This window comes from Hydra viridissima, unplaced genomic scaffold (assembly GCF_058129835.1).
Source record: "Hydra viridissima isolate aposymbiotic clone 2 unplaced genomic scaffold, HvirCarnegie_v1 scaffold_8, whole genome shotgun sequence".
Classification (NCBI taxonomy): domain Eukaryota; kingdom Metazoa; phylum Cnidaria; class Hydrozoa; order Anthoathecata; family Hydridae; genus Hydra; species Hydra viridissima.
In genome coordinates this window covers 663,836-684,168 of record NW_028324307.1, presented here as the reverse complement: position 1 = coordinate 684,168, position 20,333 = coordinate 663,836, and the positions used below count along the sequence as shown (strand labels likewise).

General features: G+C 35.0%; 1 pseudogene across 1 annotated transcript in view; it reads left to right on the top strand.

Annotated features, from left to right (window-relative positions):
* LOC149884414 (uncharacterized) overlaps window positions 1-20,333 on the top strand; it is a 59,959-nt pseudogene that overhangs the window by 36,786 nt on the left and 2,840 nt on the right. The window contains exons 7-8 of the transcript XR_016455024.1: window positions 401-605; window positions 662-1,707. The product of XR_016455024.1 is annotated as an uncharacterized LOC149884414 (transcript). The remainder of the gene's footprint in view (window positions 1-400; window positions 606-661; window positions 1,708-20,333) is intronic.

Below are 20,333 nucleotides of genomic sequence, written 5' to 3'. Positions count from 1 at the left end.
TTATCTGCGGTAAAAATTATGGACAAAGTATCGATTGCTTTCTCGCAGCGAACACAACATTTTAACTCTACACTTTCTCTTTTTATTTTTTTTTCGGTTCCATGATCAAAATTTGATAGAACTTGTTTGAAAAGTTCGCGTATTCGACACTTCTTCAAGAATTGGTTTGAATCTATTTTGGATAAAAGAATGCGATTTACTAAAAAAAGATAATTGGAACTTCTTTTACAACCTGAAACATTTGATGCTCAAATGCATCTAATATTTTTTAAAATAAAGAACACTATGTAAGAACTGCCTATTCAAAAATGTCCAGTAAAATAGCATATATTGATTTGTATAGTAAGGAGAACAAAGTTGTAACTTTGAAGCTAAGTAAATTCATTTATATCTTGTTTAGATAAAAGCTGTCAGCTGAAAGCATATTATCTAGACACTTACGGAACTACGAACAGACAAGGGCAGTATCAACGAAACGATCTCAACTATATCATCGGTAAACTAAAGCTAGCTTCTGTAGAAAAAGAAGACTTAGAGATGGATAATGATGACTTCAACGAATGGGAGTACCTTTGTCATAAACAAAACAGTTACAAACCAATAAAGTATGAGGAGGTATTTGATGAAAGCTTACAGTTAATTTTGATTTCAGGCCCTAAAGGTATTGGAAAAACAAACTTTCTGCAAAGTTGTCTCACTGGGCAAACGAATTACATTGGCAAAACTTGAACTTTATTTTTTACTTTGAGTTTAAGAAGATTGACAAACTTCAAAATGTTTCTAGCATGAAGCAGCTGATAAAAAAGTTTTACAAAAATATTTTGAAGGGATACGAAGTTTCTTCGTTTGAAAGGATAATGTTTGTTATAGATGGGTTAGATGAATTTCTTTACTTAGAACAATTACTTAATCACGAATACTCAAACAACGTCCCCATATTAACAGTGCTTAGGGAAATATTTAGTTCAAAAAGCTGTAAATGTGTACTTAGCGGAAACTTCAAAGCTGTATTCAGATACTGCAGGACAGTTAAAGATAAGGAAAATGTAGCAAATATGCAGATACTGGGTTTCAACACTAGCGGAACAAACAGTTTTTTAGAAGATTTTTTGTCTAATAAAACTCTAAAAATTGATTTAGAAAAACTTTCTGCATCTTCTCGAAGTGGGGCGGCTTTGCTCTCCGTACCACTTTATTTGAAAGCAGCATGTTCAACGTTGCTAAATCTGAGCATTCATTCTGTGAAAACTATGACCGAACTGCAGACGCTGATTTTTCTATACTTAATGCAACAAAACTCCGAAAGTAAAAAACCATTATGGCGCTTTATGCAAATAAATCATCAACATATTTTAAAAGTCTGTGAAGTGGCTTTCTGTCTATTGGACAAAGGCAAAGTGAACGTTTCTCAAAACGAACTTGTCTCGGTCCTAAATGAGAAAGGATTTGAACCGCTTGGTTTTATAAAGAAATCTGCCGTGACTCAGCAATATCAGTTTGTTCATTTCTTTTTAATAAAGTTTTGCGCTTCTGTTCATCTGTTGTTCAGCATTAATACTCAAGATATTATAACTAACGAAAGATTGCGCAACTGCTTACCCTTTGTTAGTGGCTTTGTTCACGGTAACGATAGAAGCTTTTTGAGTTTAATTTGCCAATTAAAGGAGCCTTTACATAAACAAACCGATTGGCTCAGAGATATATGTGGTAAGAAAAGTTGCAACTTGTTAACTGTATTCTTTTTTTTTGTCTTTAGAGCATCAGTTTGTCCACATTAAATCTGCCACTTTTAAAGTAAAATAACGAAAGTAATAATGATTATAAAATCTTGACACTTTTTGGCTAAATGTATCTAGTTTTAGTAGCATTAAAGATACGTCACTACTATAAAAAGCGGGTTCTGGCTCATTGATACATTTCCTATACTTAAGGAATCTAAGATGGTGTTATCTGGTTCTGGCTCATTTCCATTTTTGCGCATTTCTGGTTCATTTCCATTTTTTGCGCATTTTCATAATGAGATGACATTATGAAAAAAGGTTGTGAATGTCTTAGTTAATTTATTCTTTGTTTTGGTTGTTCTTCAAGTATGGAAAAAGGTGTTTATATTTTTCTCTTCGCGTTTCTCTAATTCTTTTCGCGGGAGATAATTGGCAAAAATTTCGCTTATTGAGTTGTATACATGTGCTTGACCCATTTCATCAAATCTAATCGTATACTTTCTTCCCCACTCGTCATGTGCAGTAAATTCGCATCCAGCCGCATGAATTTCTTTTTCTTCATCAAACAGATGCGCACGACCCATGGTATCAAATTCAATCACATACTTCCTCTCCATCTTTTTATTTATGCCAAGAATTTTATTTAAGTCATTTTCAAAAATTTTTTTTCACTGTATATTAGATCCTTTGGATCCATGGAATTTCACTTGTGAAATTTTTAAGCGTAGTAATAGACTTGTCCTAGAAGAAGGTAAAAGCTTCCAGATTGACCGACTTGAGCATCACCAGAGTTGAGCGTGACAACGAGTCTTCTACCAGCTGCGACAGTAGGCATAGAATTTGCTTCTCCGAAATTTCTGTAAAAAGAGATGGTGGTGGTGTATCCGATGGATGAAGTGGATTGATACAGCAGTCCAGTCGATTTGTTGTTGAATGAAGTCAAATTTGAACCGTTCCATGACGACAAATAAAAATCTTCCAATCCTGAGGAGGAAAAGAAGCATGTGCTGTCACCGTCATATCCTGGAAAATACGTGTAATTGTTGGTGTTGTACGGTGTCCAAGGAGTGAGTACAGTGCCGTTACCTGGAGGTAAATTTCCGTCGTACATTCGGACTCTAGATTCCCACCAGTTTCCAGAGGCTCCGATGATGTGCATTCTGATGTATTTCAACGACACACCATTTCCTTTTCCGTTGGTGTTCATCAAAACGTATTCGCTGCCGTAAGTGGTATTCAAATATCGAAATGTTCTGCAGTACAGCTTGAAAAGAGGGATGGTTGCAGGAATGGAGGCAAGTGTGGAAATGAACGGTTGAATCCAATACGTGATGGCAGTAGCATTTCTGTTGACGAGTTGAATGGAGACGTCGTTTCTGAAAGGCATGTCCAATGTGAAATATCCTCCCAAGGAAGTGGTGTTAAACATGTTGCATCCCTGCAAAGAATTGGTGTAAAAAGCTCCTCCTAAAGGAGAGAAAAGCAAATCAGTAGCAAGTCCTGTTTGATCCACTCCAATTCCTTCCGTTGTTTCTACATAATTCCCCACATTGATTTCTCCGTCAGTGAAGATTCGAATGAAAACTTGACCGGGAATATTCGTGCCAGAGGAGCTGTATAAAGCCAACCACAATCTTCTCAACACTCCAGATTTTCCGGAAAACGCAAACACAGGAGAAGTCGTTAACGCCGCAACCGTCTGAGACTTGAACCCCAAACTGGTAAAACTGGATCCTGGAACGACACTGGTCAAACTCGATTTTTGCAACAGCAAGTCTACATAATTCTTTGTTGCTCCGTCTTGCGCGTTTGTCGGATCAGTCACGTTGATCAATTTGTGCGAATTCAAATCCAAATCTGTTGCACCTACAGTCGTACCACCTGACGCATGCGTGTCTACGTAATTTTTCGTAGCCGAATCTGAAGCTGATGTAGGTTCAGCTAAATTAGTTAATTTGTGCGACGTCATGTTAATGTCGGTGTATGAAATAGTGTTGTAAGAGACTTTGGTGTCTACATACCCTTTTGTCGCTGCGTCTTTTAAAGCGGTGGGGTCGGTTACATTGATCAACTTGTGAGAGTTCATGTCGATGATCCCTTTGATGGTGCTGGATCCGTCAGTTTTAACACATAGACTCGAGCTGACGTCGACGTAATTTTTAGTGGCGGCGTCATGAAGATTAGTTGGTTCGTTCAAATTGATTGCCTTGTGAAAGTTCAAATCCAAATCTGCAGTTCCCACTACAGTTCCAGTACCACCTGACGCATGCGTATCCACGTAATATTTTGTGGCAGCATCGTGTGCGTTGGTGGGTTCACCCAGGTTGATGATTTTATGAGAGTTGTAATCCAAATCTGCAGTGATGGTGCTCGATCCGTCCGTTTTAATATAAACGTTGCTGGTTGAGTCTGATGCAAGATTATCAAAATAAACACTGAATTCGCTTCTGTTGAATTTGTCAATCATTTTTTAATGAGGAAAAAATTTTTTAAATGGGTGAAACTTTTAAAAAATCACCAAAGGGTGTTGACAACGTCTTGAAAGCTGTCTCCCTCTTCGCATTTTTTCAAGACGTAAAGACACAAGTGCCCACAATAAGACGTGTTTCCAAATTGAACCCTTTCACTGTTGTAAAAGACAGGACTTTTCAAATAGTCAACGAGCTCGACGAGAGGTGGCTGAGCGTAAGAGTCAAAGCTGAATTTTTTGTCTCCGTCTTTGAACCAACACACCCAATGAAACCCATCTGTGCTCGAATCCCCTGTGTTAACAATTCCACATTCTTTTTTTCTTGGCTTTTTTGGCAACACGTCTCTGACAAAAACTCCTCGAAAGTTTTTTATTTTTAGTTTTTTTGCTGCTTCCATCAACTGAATAGTGGATAAAGCCTCGTTTGGTAAAACAATTCCCTCCACATTTATTTTTTTGTTTCTCTTTTTTTTTTATTTTGTTTTTTTTTTAGATCTTTCAGATCCGTGAAAAATTCTTCGAATTTTTTTTAAATCCTTCATTTTTGTTACTCGCCTTTTTTGTCACTTACCTTTTTGTCTCCGCGATTATCCCTCTGCACTCTTCGATCAACCTTTTTGACTTACCTGAAATTTCTTTGTTTTCCTCGATTATCTTTCTGCACTCTGCGATCAACCTTTTTACCTCTGTCTTTGGTTCAGGTTCTTCCTCTGTCTCTGTCGATTTTTTTAATTTGTAGTGACCATAAGCCAACGTGTGTATTCCATCTTCCAAAATGACTCTTTTGTCATCGTTAGCGCTGAGTGCAACTTTGTTGATTTCTTCAGTGAAAATCTCATGCTTGCGAGATCGTAAGACGTTCATTTTTCTGAGCTGTTCTTCTTTAGTCATTAAACATTCTTTATAATCTTGATGAGTGATGTGTTTTTTAACAACGCAATTCTGAATTCCTTTGCATTTTTTCTCTTCTTTTTCATAGGTTTTGTAGGAGTAGAGCTTAGGACGAAGCCCAACAAACTCTTTAATTTGCTTACCACCGGCTTCATCTTTGAACTTACCGATAACCTTTTTATTTTTAAACCCAACGTCAAATCCAAAGTTTTGAATAGCAGGATGATCTTTTGGAAATTCGCTCGTGTCAAACTTGTTTTCTACATCGTTAGCAATGTCTTGATAAAAATCTTCTGTTTCGATTTCGTAAAACAGAGAGTCAGTGTCAGTCATGAGTAATTTCAGCTTATCCCCGTATTTAGGTTTCATGTAGTCGTAGTGATGTTCATACATGAGGGTTTTGCTGATGTCTAGGATGCTCATTCCCAAGTAAACAGGTTTGTCGTAAAAAACAAATGTCTTTTCCATGTGAACCGCGATTAAGTTTTCATCAAAAATGGTGTTTCGTTTATATTTAATTTTTTTAGATAATTTTATAGCTTCTTTTCTCGTGGTAATGAGTCTAACATCAACGCGTTTTAGAATATTCTCCATGGTTTTCCCAAAGACAGAGTTGTTCATGAGTTTGAAAAATTCTTTATCAGATTCGCTTGTAGCTTCTTTTCTCTTATCGGTGTTGAGATCAATGTACTTTTTCATGAAAGGTTCTTCTTCAAAGGTGATACCTCGATGAATTTTAGTAGTGATCAGCCTCATTCGTTCATAGAGTTTTAGGTTTTCATGGTGAATGACATATTTTTCTTTGTTGTTTAAATTGGGAACTAACTTTTCCACTTTTCCAACGAGCATTCTTTCAGGAGCTAAAGGATAATCATTGTGTAAATCGTGAAGACTTTCAGGATAATCTAAATCGACTTCGAGAATGCAAGGCATGGATTTCCAATTTAAAAGTTCATCCTCAGTCATCCATCTAAATCCTCTAACTGGAAGAGGTTTGCTCATAGCATATCCATAAAGATTATTGGCGTCTAAATATTGAAGAAATTTCGAAGGTTCTGAAGGTTTATAATCATCACTCATGTATTTGTTGTTAGCAGTTCCATGTCGATTGGAGATCATGCAGATTCCACCGCGTATTCCTTTTCGAATCATGTTGAGCATATCAATATCGGTTATAAGCTCTATTACAACTTCAGTTATCTTTAGCATAGCATCCCAAGCCAAACCAGGGGAGGTGTAATACCAAGCAGGATCAAGACTGTAATGTTTCATACAAGTGTCTCTAAAAGTTTCAAAGACATCTGCCAGTATCAACACATCCGACACGTTGTACAAATCGTGATAATCTCTGAACGTTTTGCATTGAAACGTACTCCAAACCTTTTGCGCATGCGAGTATTCTTCGTCGCTTATTCCCTCGTGTCTAAGTTTTGAGAAAAACGCTTCTTTTGGCGGTAATTGCGTTTCTTGAAATTTATCGAATCCGTCCACCCAATCGTAAGGATACACGCCTTTTTTACAAAGCAAATTAAATTTTTCACCTTCAAAATGTAATGCAAGGCTTTTAAACTGCTCTGGATTTAAATTTTTAGACAAAGTATCCAAACTGAAGGAAAGGAATTTAAAGCTGTCGATGAACCTCAATTCAATTTTTTTGTTTTTTGGTTTTCCATCTTTTCCAATGTACTCTCCCACTTTGATTTTTTTCGAGAAGCTGATATATTTTTCTTCATTGTTGGGTATACAAGTGATCTTTCCACCTAATTTCTTGATGATCAAATGAGCGTCGTAACCAGACAAATTATGAAAAACGATCGGGATGAATTTTGGAACTTGATATTTTTTATTGCAATCGTCGTGAGCCGCTCCTCGATATTTTCCAGTAAAATGACAGTGATCGCGTACTTTGTCGTCTTTGAGATTTTTATTGCAAATGTGGCAAACTGTTGCGGATTTGAAATTATTTTCGTCCTCTTTTGTCAAAACCATCTTTTTTTTCTCGATTTTTCCAAAAAGTTCTTTTATTGCGCTTTCCAAATCTTGGTTCTCGTTTGACGATACGGAAATGACTGGATCGTGCTCTAAAACGGTTTCATCAAAACATTTGATGTAATAGGAAAAGGAACATGGAATGTGTCTTTGAAACTTTTTTGTGTAAGACTCTTTATTATTATATTCAGTGTTGTCCTCGATAGGTTTGATAAAGCTTTCAAAGTCAGCATATACGATAAATGGAACCCTCATTGACTTTCCGATGCCTTTAAACTGAAGAGTTGCACCCTTTTTAGGAAGTTCAATTCTCATTGGCGCGTTTTTATAACAATCTTCTCGATGTTTTTGAAGCTTTTCTTCTTGATCATAACATTGAAGACACCTTCTGCAAAAATGTTGTTTTCTTTTACCTTTTGATGCTGAGGATCCGGCAAATCGACTGAAACTATTAATGAGACAGTAATGTTCTGTGTCTTCGTTTTTAATATACAGCAAATCAACATTATGCTTTCGATCGAGAAAGTCAGATACTTTCAAAGGGTTGGGTTTTTCATTTTCATACTCAAAAACGTTGATGCTAATGTCTGGATTATTTTTTTCAAACTTGCCAATATTATGGTAATTCACAGGAAACTCCATTCCTTCCCAATTCAGCTCTTTTGACTTTTCAATCAAGTCTTCATCAATTCTTTCGTTGTTTTTATTTTTCAGATTCAACGCTCTGGTAACTGACCATTTAAAGCATTGGTTGTCGTTGTTTTTCATGTTGATGATTGCCTTTTTGTCTTTTAGATCGTCAGTCAGCTCAATGTAGGATCCACCACTGAGAGGTGTGTAATCGATAAAGTTTATATCCATTCTTAAAATCTTAGATATGGTGCTATTAGAACCTAAAGCATTGTATTTGACACTACTTTCCAAGACTTTTTCTTCCATCTCACCCATGAGTTCTCTTACATCTGTAGCTGCTCGAATAATTTCCGAGCTGGATGAAAAGCTTGCTTCCCGAGTCACTTCTTCACCAGTCATGATGCTTACAGATTTCATTTCGCACGTTAAAATAATTCTTACTTTTGTATTCCTTTCTCCTTCCATGGTTTGAATGGCGGACTCTCTTACCAAATTAAAAAAGGATGCAATGTCTTGATATTGAGAAGAAGGCTCGTAAGAATATAACCTAACAGTACTACCCAACGCGTGTTCAGTCAACTTGAATTTTATTTTATAAGGCTTTGGCACGGGCTGTTTATACACTGTTTTTAATACAAGTGATTTGATAGACTGTATCTTTTTATCGATTTGTTCCGCTGATTCGTTTACCTTCTCCTTGACTACTTCAGGAACGTAGGGTTCTATCCAATCTTTAACATCATCAAACTTAGTTTTAACATACGACGCCACACTTTTTGCAGCTGTCTTCAGACTTGAAAAAAATGAAGGTCTCGGTGGAATGACTGGTTTTGGTGTTATGGCAGGTGTTAAATCTGAAACCGGCTCATCAAGGATGTGTTTTTGCAAATGAATTGGTTTCGGAGCAATAGGAGGCTTTACCACAGGTCTTGGTGGAATGATTGCTGGTTTCGGAGCAATAGGAGGCTTTATTGAAACTTTTACAGCTGGTCTAACAAACCTCACCACGGTATCATTAACAGGCAAAGGTCTTGCCTCAGTCGTTCGCCTACGAAAAGAAGCAGGAGCAGAGACAACTCTAGGAGGGTGCAAAGCCATTATAAGTTCCCCCTTTCTCATTTTAGAATACCCTCTTATTTTTTGCCCTTTAGCAATTTCTTTTAATTCTTTCAACGTTTTGTTTTCCATTTTTATTATAGCAAGAAGTTTATTTAACCCAAAATCATTTTTCTAATATTTTTATTTCTTTTCAATTCTCTGAAAAAAGAATTGAAAAAATTTTTTTACATTTCTCACAGACTTTTTCTTTCTAGCTTTTCCGAATTTAAAATTTCAATCTTTATTCCATCTTCCACTTTTCCATTTCGACGTTCTAAATATCTCCATCCATGTCCTGTCTTTTTCATTGCTTTGTAAAGGGATTTGTATTCAGTCACTTCCCCGGTTTCCATATTGGTTGTTTTCACAGACACAGGCTTATTTCGAATTGAAGCAAGTCTCTCGTATTTTGGATCGATCGATTTTTTTTCCGTTTTCTCATTTTTCATTTTTATTTCTTTTTTTGGTCGACCCACTGTCCTGTGTTCTTTTACACCTTTCAAAAGCGAATCTTTACTTATTAGATTATTCTCAATCGCAATCATCATCAAAGGTAACAATTTGTTTGAGGTTAATGTAATTCCATTTTCCATAAGCAAATTTTTCAGATAATTTTTTGTATATCTCATGTTTTATTTTTAAAAAGAAAAAATTTTTTTTAAATCATTTTTGTTAAGAATCTCATGACGGTCTTTCAAACCTAATAAACAACGTTCATGCTGGTTCCGTTGGAAACGAAATTGAGCAATTTGTCTGAAATGATCACTGCAAAAATAACGGTGTTTTCTGGTACTGCTGTTCGAAATTTGAGGTTGACCACCAATTCTGTCGTTTCAGAAACAACTCTTTCTTTTTGCTTGCTAATGTCTACAAAAAACAACGGAAACAAATTTTTATATTCAAGCAGAGACAAACCAGATTGACAAACAAGTTCGTTTGTACCATAATATTTATCGTCAAAAGAGAACGCGTCAGAATGAGCCATGGTAATTTTCTTTTCTCCAAAATTCAAATCGTAATTGTAATTTGGATATTTTATTCCATTGACGGTTACGAAAAAATTGCTGACATCACAATGGTTGAAAATGGATGGATTTACAATTTGACTGGATTGCTTGTTTGTCTGAAGCCCAAACACGATATATCTCGGAACGCTTTTGTCCGTGATTCTTCCTAGAGTCCAAGTAAATTCTGTGAGACCAGCAGGAATGGCTTGTCTTTCGACTTTGTTTGACTTATAGGCTACTGGGACTGAAATTTTACTCGCCATTAATTTCAAGAATTCGGCTTTCTTCGAAACATCCAACTCAATTCTAGGCATAAAAAGTCTGAATTTTTTAATGTCGATCATTCCTGCGGCAACAGTCTCAGCTCTGTAAATGGCGTCGTCGTATTCTTTTTTTGTAAAGGTAATGGTGTGTCTGAATCCATAGACGACTTTGTCGTAAGTTTCGCAAAAACCAAAAATGTGTTTTAGTGGTATCTTGAACGAAAATGCACCAATGGATGTCGTGTCTGCAAACAAGTGGTCTCGCCTTACAACAAATCCTGAATTTCCGGTGGCGTTTGAAGTGTCTTTATACCACATTTGCTTCAAACCATCTGCAAGCTGAAAACCAAAAGGGTATTTCAACAATCCAAGCATGGTTGTTCCTTGACCTGGATACATGACTCTTTCCACTTGTTGTCCTGATAAATCATAGGTGGCATCGCTGAATAAATACATGATGGCGTTGTTTATCAGAGCAATGTTGTCTGTTGCTGTGTATGCAGTTCCATCCGCTTTTTTGAGAACCCCTTCAACGAGGATGTAAGCATCAGACGGAACTGTTTGCACAGATTGACAATCAATTTCAAAAACGATCGATCCTGAAGAATTTAAATCGAGGTTTGTTGGGAGGTACTCGAAAAAATCAACTTTTTCAATTCCAGTGTCATACTCTGGCATTTCATCAACTCTTAATCTATCGGTGTTTATCATTTTTAAAATGAGAAAAAAAAATTTATGTCATTTTTCATTTGTTAAAAAAAATCAAGCAATCAAAAGCCCGCTCCCCATTTTAACGAGATCTTGGATTCTAGCCGCATTCTTTTTCGTCATTTTCTTTTTCACTTGAATGGATGAACCAAACATTTTTTTATGCAACTCTTCCATTGGATTAATATACGGATCAGTCTTTGCCGCTTCGTTTACAATCGTGGTAAGTAATTGGTTTGGATTCACTGTTCCTGTCTTGGCGTAAACTTTTTCAAGCGCTTTTTTTCCTTTGTCGATGGCAACGTCTTTAGCAGTGGATATAGCTGAAGAGGCTAATTCTTTTCCAGCTGATTTGGCGGCTGTGATTGCTTCTCTTCCAATTTCGCTTGCTGCTGCTTTTCTCAATAAATGAAGAGACGATCGTGAAGCGTTTGAAGCTGCCATTCTCCTCAAAAAATTTTTAATCGCGTCCATGATTCCCCCACCTCCAACGACGTTCTTTTTAAAATATCTTCTGTTGTTCACAATGAGCATTTTTGTGTAATTTTTTTCCCAAATTTTTGAAACAATCGTTCCCCACTTTTCACTTCTCGAAGATTTTGGCACGGTTGGTCTCCCTTCTTTCTCCATTGCATGCGTTTCAACGAGTATTTTTTCATAATTTTTCATGTCCTCGTCTGACACCTTTGTTGTATCAGGCTTGGATCTTGTGATCAACTCCCAAAGACCTGTCGTCCCCTCGTACTTTTCTCCATCAATAATAACGTCGTTATTGTCGATAAAAATTTCTTTGTCTCCAATAAACATTTTTCCGCGTTCTTTTGCGTGAATTCCAAACACTCTGTCTGCATAAAATTTTTTGGCTGCATATTTGGATAAATATTCCAAAGCAATATTTCCAACATTCATTTTTCCAAAAGTTTTATCACTTTTTGAACTTTCAAAAGACGGCTCGCTTTCTGGATAAGTCAAAGCCAGTGGAGTGTTTTCAACCTCTCTGTATGCAATGCTTTTTAGTTCGTTTTTTATATTTTCATTGCTCTCAATCAGAGGTTTAAAAAACTTGCTCAAATCAGTCTGATAATTTGCATCTGAAATGTTGGTGTTGAGACTCTCATTATAAAGCTTTTCTCTATTAGCTCTATATTCTCTCAAAATCTCATCTCGCTTTTCAGGATCTTGTATTCTAAAAAAAGACATTTTTAGAATACGGAGAAAAAAACTTAAAACAAAAACTCGATTGCGTTTACGATTTATTAAATCCGCACGCGGATTCATGGAAAAATCTTTAATTTTTCTTAGATTCTTTGAATCCCATGGAAATCTACGATTTCTTGAACAAGTTGTTGAATGCTTTTATCGCGTCTTCTCTTCCTTTTTGGATTAACGACTCTTTAGTCAATTCGTCAATGACGCTTTTTGTCTTGGTTCGGATTTCTTCAGTCATGGCTTTGAATTTTTGAAGCTCGCTGAGAATGAGTTCGTACTCGGAATCAATCACAAATCCATCCATAAGAGATTTTGAAATGTGGTCGCTAATCGTATTCAATTTTGACTCGGAAAGAACTTTCAATTTTTCGTGCTTTTCAGCCTTTAGCATCATTTTTTTGTCCTGATGATTTCCGAAAATGGATAAAGCTCCCAATACAACAGCAATCCCTTCACACGCAATCGAAACTGGAGTGGCAACAACGGTTGATAAAAGTGCAATCCCTGCAACCCCTAAACCAATGCATACCGTTTGCAATCCGTCGTCGGTGAAACGAATTATTTTTGCTGCTCGATGGTATTTTTTGCTCAAAGCCATTCGTTTCACTTTTTCATCCTCTATTTCTTTTTGGATCTCGCTTATTTTTTGAAGTCGATATAAATGTCCTCCATCCGATGGTGCTGTTGGAAGAACTGGATAAATTTTTTCAGTATTTTTTATTATCTCCATCTTTTTAACAAAGACACATTTTTTTAAATTCGAATCGATGTAGTTTATTTTACAAAGCTTTTCACCTTTTTTAACGGTGACTTCCTGGTTGTTATAATTGTGTATGGTCATAACTATGTCATCCACAGACTCGGAAAAAATAGCATCGTTTTTGAAATAATTCAATTGATTGCTTATTTTATTCATCAAAGTGACGACAGCAATTCCTTTGTCTAATTGTAAACCTACGGACAACGATATCTGCTTGTGAGATACAGGAGGAAATTTAATGTCTTGTTGAGCAAAAATCTCGTGCTGTCTGTTGATGTTGAAATAGGTAGGATAATCCAACTTTTTCTTTGTTACAATAATGTTTTTTGTATTTTTTCGTTCCAACTCTTTGATTCTATCCTCTAAATGACTCAGATGGAAATTAAAATTGTGAATCTCTGCTGAGGCGATGTTTTTAAACAACTTGTGTGGGGCATGCATTTTTTAATATGAAAATAAAATGTTTTAAGTCGTTTTATTTTCAGTTTTTTGTGCTTTTTACATTTCCTCATCAGAATCCATTTCTCCCAAATCCAAGTTTTCACACATCATGATGCTATGAGGTAAAGATGCATTTTTTACGATGATGGCTTCGGACAGTTTAACTTGAATAGACACAATCGAAGGACCAATATACACCCCCTCAATTCTAAGTCCTCCAATGGCATAACATCTTTGGTTGATAAAATCATGTCCAGAAGATATGACCAAATTTTTATTACTACGTTCACCTTTGACTCCATTTTTTATATCAAGAGCTGTTTTCTTTCTATGAAATGTAGAAGTAATGAATATTTCGTCTTCATTTTTAGTTATATACATTTTAGCATAAAACACTGGCGCTGCATCAGCATGGTCAGGTTTATATTTTAAAATACTCAATTCGTTAGAGTTAATTTGCTTTTTTCTTCCTCCCTTTTTAAGTTTGGCTGACAATTTATCCACTTCACCTCTAATAAACAAAGTAATCTTTTCCATTGTGCTAATAAACTTTGCTTCTTCTTCAGTTTTACCCTTTTTAGCATCAAAGCAAACAAAGGACATGGAATATCCAGTCAATTTTTGTGTTATCGGATCTTTATTCTCACACACACCATACGAAAATAATGTAGGTGTTCGTAATACAAGAGGACCATCTCCAGTTGGATAAGAATATTTTACTGGCACTTTTTGATAGACTACTGGTTTTGTTGCTGCGTAAATTTCTCCAACTGATAATTTGCTCTCATCAAAATTTTCAATCGTAATAAAACTCATTTCTTTTCTATATACAAGATTTTTATTTAACTCAAAATAAAAATTTTTTCACTTCTTTATTATCCAAACCATTTGACTAAGGATCTAACATCATCATCATTTGAAATATTTTAGTACATATATTACAGAGTCTACGCAAGTTATTCATGTATGTTTCCAATTTCATATTTCTACTATCCCATAGAAATATCTGTTCCACTTCTAAAAATTCATCAACCAATTCACTTTCAAAATAATTCATCTTATTCAGTATCTCATTCCTATTATCTAAATTCACTGCTTCATACATACTACAACGTAATTCATTCAACATCAATTGGTACTTAGACATGAACCTATTCAAGTCATTATCTTTCATGCATTCATACATATCAGCTTCAAGCACATTTATTTTTTTAATTATCTCATTCATTGCCGCATTCATTTCTTTTCTATATACAAGATTTTTATTTAACTCAAAATCAAATTTTTTTTTTTCTTGCCATACAAAACGACGCGTCTATTTTTGCAAACGTATCAATTCTTTATTATTCACCCAAGAGTTGAATGAATCTGGATATCCAAACCATTTGACCAGTGATTTGCTTTTTGTTTGACGAATTATTTTCTCAATTCTGAATATGTCTTGATTGGTCTTTTGCATTTCTTGTTCATAAAATGTACCTTGTATTTCTTCACCGTTAGCATCAGCGATTTTATACGTGGGTGGATTCGTATGCTGAACTTTTGACACGGTAAAAACCTCTTCAGTCCATCTCGGTGTATACCCCTTTTCAAAATGAGACTTCTTTTTTACGATCCTCACTTTGTCTCCCATTGAAAATTTTGGTACTGCTCTTTCTGTTTGCGTCTTTCCATTCAGGTTCATCCAAACCCTATATTTATTCTTTTTATCGCTAGCTTCCACTGGAGTCATTTTGATAGAAGAGTGTTTGACGTGGTTGTAGTTATCAACCATTTCATCTAATACGTCAATGTATTTATGAGTGTTGTTGGCTGAAAAATATTTAAACATTCTCTCTTTCATCGTTCTGTTCCATCGCTCGACAACAGAACTTTTTTCCTCGTTTTCAGTGGAGTATAATTGCACACCTAGAGCTTGTACATGCTTGTTATAAAACTCTTTACCTTTGTCTACCCACATCTTTGTACACCTTCTCTCCTCAAATATTTTGCTTAGAGCGTTAGCTACATCAACTCCAGTTTTACTCTTTAACGGAACGATCCATCCATACTTTGAAAACACGTCGATCACCATGAGCAAATATTTTACACCGTTGTTGAATTTTGAAAACGATTGCATGTCAACCAAATCTGCTGCCCATATTTCATCCATGTCGTTCACAAACACTTTTCTTCTTTTAAAATGATGAATGACTGGTTTATGAAGCTCGTTTGCAAGTTGATCCGTCCATTTCAGGTTCTCCGGTGCTTTTTTTTAGATCCTTCGGATACACCTAATCCGAATTTAGCTTTGGCTTTGATGATGGGAGTGATCAGTTTTCTTTCGTTTATTTCTCTCTGAGTGGGATTTTGTATAGAGTTCATTTCTTCAAGCATCATTTGATCTGCCAAATTTCTGCTTTGAACGTCGTTTAAATATTTATAAGCTAAATCGTGATGGTATGCTGCATTGTCCACTCGGTCTACAGGTTTGCTCCACTCTTGATACATATCAGTGGATGTGAGCCTTTTGTCTAAGTTTGTGCCAGGTCCTGCAAAATTCATTCCTGGAATGTGCATTTCTCCTGGAAATTTTGCCCATGGAAGCTTTATTTTTTTTGAAAAATTGTTGATCGATTCAACCAAGTCTCCTCCTTTTACCGTATGCGAAGATGATCCTTTGAGCGCATGCGCAGAAACAAACTTACATTTGCTCGTTCCGCAAACGTTGCAAGCCCCTTTGACTATATGCTTGTTGTTTTTTGTGATTTCGTTTCTCAAATGATTCGTTTCTGTTTTCCTTTTGCATTTAACACAGTACATTTTATTTTAAAAAAAATATTTTTAAACTAAAAATGGAAGTGTCTGATTTGTCATGGAATATTGGAAAAATCAAAAGAAACAACAACAAGCTTTTACCGAGAAGCATTCGAGGAATCATCGTTGGAAAATCCGGATGTGGAAAAACAACGTTGCTTCTCAATTTATTGCTCAGACCTGGATGGTTGGATTATAACCATTTGCAAGTTTTTGGAAAATCTCTTTTCCAACCCGAGTACAAAATACTTAAAAGTTCGTTCGAAAAAAAATTACCAAAAAAAATAATTCTCGACTTGTTCAAGGTACAAGCCGAAATTGAAAAATTGAAACTAGACCCTGAATGCGTTATCAACGACCTTTCAAAAAATTTTTCCGAAACAGAGGGCATGGAGTGTGAATTTTTTGAAACGGCTGACGATGTACCTAATCCTGAAGATCTTGATTCATCCAAAAACAATTTAATGATCTTTGACGATTTGCAACTAACCAAACAAAACAAGTGTGAAAAATATTACATCCGAGGAAGACACTCTAACGTCGACTGCTTTTACCTCGCTCAAAATTATTTCATGCTCCCAAGACAAACGATCAGAGAAAACACCAATTTTATCTGTCTCTTTCCCCAAGACTTAAAAAACATTAGCCATATTTATCAAGACCACGTTTCGAGCGATATGGGAAAAAAAGAGTTTGAAAAGTTTTGCAGACATTGTTGGTCTGAACCTCACGGATTTGCGGTGATTGATTTGTCGTCAAAAAAGGACAATGGAAAATATCGAAGCGGATTTGACACTTTTTATTTTCCAAAAGAAGCCATTTAAAAATTCAAAGAATTTTCCACAGATCCGAAGGATTTAAAAAAATGTTACATAATAAAAAAAATGTCAGGCATAATCATCGACGTGGATGGAAATTCCAACGTAATCATAACAGAATTTTTAGACAAAATCGTTTTTGAAAAAGGAAAAACTTATGAAATGGCTTTTCTAGGGCTTGAGACGTACAACAGCTTTCCAAACATCACCAGCAAAAACAATTCTTTCCGGTATAGCATGAACAACGGAGTCAATTGGGAAAATGTCGCCATTCCAGACGGGAGCTATGACATTAAAGACATTAACAATTATTTACAAAAGACCGTCTCAAACACAATAAAAAATTATGCATCTCAAAGCGCAAGCTTCGTCACAACAAATAAAATCAGCTACTCTCCAGATAACATAAAAATCGGATCCAATTTAAACACTTTAAAATCAACCATCACACTTGGATTGAATTATATGATGGATTTGAATGTGGATAACAGCATCGCCTCACTTTTAGGATTCACAAAAAGACAATTGGACCCTAATTCCGAATATGAGTCTGACGATGTTGTTAGAATTTCAAGCATCAACACGATCAGAATCCTCAACAACGTCATCGGGTCGGCTTACATCAACGGTTCCCAACTCAATTGCATCTACTCTTTTTATCCAGCTGTTGGTCCTGGGTTTAAAATCATCGAAAGACCCACTCATTTGGTTTACCTCCCTGTCAAAGTCACAGAAATCTCCACAATGATCACTCGCGTTGTTGACCAAAATGGAAATTTGGTTGATTTTCGTGGAGAGGACATTACGATCCGTTATCACATTCGAGAAGTGAAATAAATATTTTTTCCCACATTTAAAAATGAACAAATATGTTAGTGTTAAATTAAATGTGTCTCAGAGCCAGATTGAAAAAATAAAAAAATCAATGATAGCAGGTAAACCTGTGAGCATCCGTATTTCAAAAGATGATTTTAACGGAAACGACGTTTTACTTGTAACACAAAATCAACATCGAAAACTTTTGGACGCTCTCCATCGAGGAGTTGGAGTCACCATTAAAATGAGCAAAACCCAATTGGAACATAACGCAAATGTGAAAGGAGGATTTATTGGAGCTCTTCTACCTTTATTGGGTATGTTGGGTAGTACACTTGCAACAAGAGTAGTTCCAGCTCTTGCCACCGGATTGTTAGCAGGTGTAGGATCTTCTGCAGGTTCTGCTATGGTTGATAAAATTGCAGGAAGAGGTATCGTTTATTTGAAAAAGAATGGAAATGGAATGAAAATGGGAACGCACAGAGGAAACGGATTATTTTTAACACCCTGGCCTAAAGGAGGATCATTCAAAGACGGAGTTTACGTTAAAAGCGGAAGAGGATATGAATCTATCGGCGCTGGTTTGCTTCTCGGACCAAACTCTCCATTCTCAAGCATCCCTTTTTTAAATTTAATTTTGTAAAATATACAGTGAAAAAAAATTTTTGAAAATGACTTAAATAAATTTTTTTCTTGTTATAAAAATGAGTATTACAGAACAAGAAGAATTTGAGGAACTCCTTTACAGTGAACTACAGGAAATAATTAAACCCACTTTTGATCCAGAATTACACAGAATTGCTATACAATTCCACGATGATAATCACAAAAAAAGAATTGATGAAAATTATCTTAATAAAATTAAAAAATTAAATACCTTACCCATTCATCTCAATACTAAACTCTTACTAAAACATGGATTTGAAGTACAACGACAAAAACAACATGCACAAAGAATTAGAGAAACGCGAAGAGAAAAATATAAACACCTTTTTCCATACTTGAAGAACAACCAAAACAAAGAATAAATTAACTAAGACATTCACAACCTTTTTTCATAATGTCATCTCATTATGAAAATGCGCAAAAAATGGAAATGAACCAGAAATGCGCAAAAATGGAAATGAGCCAGAACCAGATAACACCATCTTAGATTCCTTAAGTATAGGAAATGTATCAATGAGCCAGAACCCGCTTTTTATAGTAGTTACGTCTCGTTTACTCGGACATTGGTCACTGACTTTAGCCTAATATGTATATCACAAAAGGTTAATAACTTTTTTATAACTTAATCAGACCATACCTTATCTAAAACTCTTAAGGCTTTAGAAAAGAGCAAACTTAATATTGGCAAAGTTATTCTTAAAGAAAGTCACCAACTCTAAACAAATTACTAAAAGCCTCGTGAAAATGTGAATAAACCAGTAAAGCTTATTGGTGATTCCATTTTTTCCCACACTGTAATTTTTTATGTGCCGCAACTGTTAATAAATGTAAAATGCTTGCATGAGGTGGAGTTTTATTTTCATGTATATGATTAGGTTTTAGAGCATTTAAGAATTTTACTAAAAAGTTATATATTCTTACCATTAATTTGTAATATTTTCATTTTCAACATTTCCTTTTCAAAATAAAATGTCTGCAAGTTTTACACGCCTTACTGCGACAAAAAACACCAAGTTCGAGATAATTGTCATATTTTTAAAAGCGTGTGTTAAATTCTTATTAATGGTGTTTCTAGAATGTGATTTGTCTCATATATCAATGAATTGCGATTTTTAGATCGAAGCTCTGAGCGAAAATAAATGTTCTTTTGACAATGAATAGTTTCTTTATCGTGAATAAGAAAAAAAGATGAAGGCTAGCCCCAGTTTCTCCTTTAATATCCTTTTAAATCACATTCTGATTAAACTTTTTAGTTAACTTTTAGTTTTTTTTCTATTAAAAATCAGTAGAACTATTGTTTTACTTAAATTAAGAAAAAAATGAAGAAAAAATATAGAAATAAGGAAAACAATTTCATCCATGAATTTCCAAACTTCAAACTTCAAAAGATTTAGGTGGCTTTTATGCAAAGTGCTACTTTCTATGTTAATTTAAATTACCTAGGTAACACAATAGAAGTTGGTTGATCGTGTGATATTATCAAGATGCACATTCATAGCAAATATTTTATTGATACCCGATTTCAAAATTAAAGTTTCTTTATTAGGTTATTTAACTGTAATTTGGTAGTTCATATTTTATTATCATATTTTGTCTCACAAATAACGAAAACTGTTCTTGCATATAGAATTAGTCTTTTTTAGCTAATGGTTTTACTTCAACAACTCAATAATTACCAAAAAGAATAACGAAATAGTGGCATAAATGTAACTTGAATTAAAAAACCATTTTATATTGTTTAGTCGATAACTATCATTATTTATTACTATTTGTAACTATTATAATTTATCTTTATTCAATATTTATTCGTCCTCGAACTTATATACTAAGTGAACGACTTAAAACTTAATTGAACGACTTAAAACTTAAATGAACGACTTAAAACTTAAATGAACGACTTAAAACTTAAATGAACGACTTAAAACTTAAATGAACGACTTAAAACTTAAATGAACGACTTAAAACTTAAATGAACGACTTAAAACTTAAATAGACGACTTAAAACTTAATTTACAAAATTTCTCGATAGACGAATTTCGAACGAGAC